The sequence below is a fragment of the Mandrillus leucophaeus genome, unplaced genomic scaffold, assembly GCF_000951045.1.
Source record: "Mandrillus leucophaeus isolate KB7577 unplaced genomic scaffold, Mleu.le_1.0 Scaffold460, whole genome shotgun sequence".
In the NCBI taxonomy this organism is placed as follows: domain Eukaryota; kingdom Metazoa; phylum Chordata; class Mammalia; order Primates; family Cercopithecidae; genus Mandrillus; species Mandrillus leucophaeus.
This window is the reverse complement of record NW_012104921.1, coordinates 347,931-351,736: the sequence shown is the minus strand read 5'-3', so window position 1 is coordinate 351,736 and position 3,806 is coordinate 347,931.

Here is a 3,806-nt window from a genome sequence, read left to right as displayed (position 1 = left end):
TTTTTTTTTTTTTTTTTTTTTTTTTTTTTTGAGATGGAGTCTCTGTTGCCCAGGCTGGAGTGCAGTGGCACGATCTCAGCTCACTGCCACGTCCGCCTCCCGGGTTCACACCATTCTCCTGCCTAAGCCTCCCAAGTAGCTGGGACTACAGGCGCCCACCACCACACCCAGCTAAGTTTTTGTATTTTTAATAGAGACGGGGGTTTCACCGTGTTAGCCAGGATGGTCTTGATCTCCTGACCTTGTAATCCACCTGCCTTGGCCTCCCAAAGTGCTGGGATTACAGGCGTGAGCCCCCACGCCAAGCCTTCCTTTTCTTCTTTTCTTTCTTTCTTTCTTTCTTTTTTTTTTTTTTTTGACACAGAGTCTTGCTCTGTTGCCAGGCTGGAGTGCAGTGGCACGATCTCAGCACACTGCAACCTCTGCCTCCCTGGTTCAGCCTCCAGAGTAGCTGGGACTACAGGCAAATGCCAACACCCCAGCTAATTTTTATAGTTTTAGTAGAGACAGGGTTTCACCATGTTGACCAGGATGGTCTCCATCTCTTGACCTCGTGATCCACCTGCCTTGGCCTCCCAAAGTGCTGGGATTACAAATGTGAACCACTGCACCTGGCCTTTTTTTTTTTTCCAGACAAGGTCTCAATACTGAGACCAGGCTGGCCCGAAACCAACCCAAGTTCCAGGCCAGGGCTCAAACTCCTGGACTCCAGTGATCTTCTCACTTGAGACTCCCACATAGCTGCAACTACAATCACAAGCCACCTTTCCCTGCTGCTCATATATTTTTAGTGCTGAATAATATTTCACTGTATAGATGTACCACAGTTTATCTATTCACCTGCTGAAGGACATCTTTTTTTGCTTCCAGGTTTTGGCAATTATGAATAAAGCAGCTATAAGCATATATATGCAGGTTTTTGTGTGAACATTAGTCTTCAGCTCTTTTGAGTAAATACTAAGCAGTATGACTGCTGGATTGTAAAGTAGGAGTATTTTTTTTTTTTTTGAGATGGCATCTTGCACTGTCCCCCCAGCTGGAGTGCAGTGGCATGATCTCGGTTCACTGCAACCTCTGCCTCCCAGGTTCAAGCAATTCTCCTGCTTCAGCCTCCTGGAGTATTTGTAGTTTTATAAGAAACCGCCAAACTGTCTTCCAAGTGGCTCTACCATTTCACATTCTCACCATCAAGCAACGAGAGTTCTTGCTCCGTATTCTTGTCAGCATTTGGTATTGTCAGTGTTTTGGATTTTTGCCGTTGTAATAGGTGTTTAGTGATATCTCATTGTTGTTTTAATTTGTAATTCCTTAATGATATATGCCCATTGTCTCAGGCTTACTGGTTATCATCAGTCTCTAGACAAAAGGCATCAGTATTTCTTAAAGAGCTCTAGGCCACCAATGTATAGCCAAGGCTGAGAACCACTGACGTAGGTCAATATAATAATAATAACAACATATTGGCCTCAAATGATCTGCCTGCCTCGGCCTCCCAAAGTACTGAGATTATGAGTGTGAGCCACTGCACCCAGCTTGTCTCTAATAAAACTTTAAAGAAAATCTTGCCAATGCCTTCTCGAAATTCAGTTACATCATTTATATCATCCCAGTAACATTCGGAGAAGCTGGGTTAAGGGCATATAGAAAATTTTAGCCCCGGCGTACTGGCTCATGCCTGTAATCCCAGCACTTGGGGAGGCCGAGGCGGCCGGATCACTTGAGGTCAGGAGTTCAAGACCAGCCTGACCAATATGATGAAACCCCATCTCTACTAAAAATATAGAAATTAGCTGAGCATGGTGGTGTTCTCCTGTAGTCCCAGATACTCGGGAGGCTGAGGCAGGACAATTGCTTGAACCCGGGAGGTGGAGGTTGCAGTGAGCCAAGATCGCCCCACTGCACTCCAGCCTGGACAACAGAGCAAGACTCCATCTCAAAAAGTAAAAAAATAAATAAAATTTACAATTACTTTTGCAACTTTTATAACCCCAAACTTATTTCAAAATAAAAAGTTAAATAAGACAGTAAATTTAGCTTGAGATAACTAATTCTTAGTAATGCTGTCTTCTAAGAATCACTGCTTATTTTCTAAAGATTTCAAAAATGATGGTTTAAAAATAATTTTGGAATTTGGACAGTTTATTACATGATTCACTATATCTTACCATGTCCCATGGTAGTGAAGAAAAAAAAAATAGTAGTTGTCAAATTTGTGTGCTTTATGTTTCTAGTTAGTTGTTCCAAGGCTAAAAAAAACTTTCTATAATATGCTCTTTGTAAATATCCTGTCCCTTTTATCTTAAGGAAAATTATTCTTGCCAACAGATAAAAAGTGTATTACTCTGCATAAACTTTACTTGAATACATAATATTACTCTGCATAAACATACTTGGATACATAATAATTACTTTATAAGCCCAGTTAAATGAAAAATTGGGATCTAATTTGTAAAAATGTATTCAATAGAAAACTTTCAAGAACCCAGGGCCAGGCAAGATGGCTCACTCCTGTAATCCTAGCACTTTGGGAGGCTGAGGCAGAAGGGAGGATCACTTGAACCCAGGAGTTAGAGACCAGCCTGGGCAAGGTCGCAAGACCCAATCTCTTTAAGAAAAATATATTTTTATTTTTAATCTAAAGTTATTTTTTTTAAAAAGAAAACTTTCAAGAACCTAAATTCTGTAGAGAATTATATTTTCTTATTATAGATTGCAAAAAGTGCACGTTAGGGGAAAAGTTATATAATTGTATGATTTTGAAAACTGGGGCCAGGGGTGGCTCATGCCTATAATCCCAGCACTGTGGGAGGCCACCAAGGCGGGTGGATCACCTGAGGTCAGGAGTTCAAGACCAGTGTAACCAAGATAGTGAAACCCCATCTCTACTAAAAATACAAAATTACCCGGCCATGGTGGCGCATGCCTGTAATCCCAGCTACTCGGGAGGCTGAGGCAGGAGAATCGTTTGAACCAGGGAAGTGGAGGTTGCAGTGAGCCGAGATTGTGCCACTGCACTCCAGCCTGGGCGACAGAGCGAGACTCCATCTCAAAAAAAAAAAAAAAAAATTGTCCTAATTGCTTAGAAATTCATGCAAAAATATTTATAGGTAAAATGATATGGTAATTAGGATTTACTTCAAGGTCATTTGAGGGGACAGTGGGTAGAGTACAGATGAACACAATTGGTCATATACTGAGTAGATCCACTGAATACTTGTAATGGGTATATTATAGTTCACAATTATGTGAACTATTATGCTAGTGTCTACACTTTTTGTATATAATGAAATTTTGTAATTTTTTTTTAAATATGGGAGGACTAGGAGGATAAAGGAAGCAATACTGACATACAGTATTTCTAGACAATCTGAGAGAAGTATTTCTTAATTTAATAACAGTATCATTTAACCAAATTAGTATCTATGGAAAGGGAGACAGCTATACTTATATACTTAATCTTTTTAATTTTTTTATAACTAAAAATTTTAAATTACTTTTAAATAAGAGACAGAGTCTTGCTGTGTTGCCCAGGCTGGTCTCAAACACCTGGGCTCAAGCAGTCAGTCCACCTCAGCCTCTTAAAGTGCTAGGATTACAGGCATGAGCTACTGCATCCAGCTTACTGAAGCTTTTTAAAACTTAAAATAGTTTAAGTAAATGTGTTCCTATATTTACTTTGTTACATAAAAAATTAAACAGGTACTATTATTCTAGGAAAAAACAAAAGGAATGACTTTTTTTTTTTCTTTTTTTTTGAGGTGGAGTCTCGCTCTGTCACCCAGGCTGGAGTGCAGTGGCACGATCTC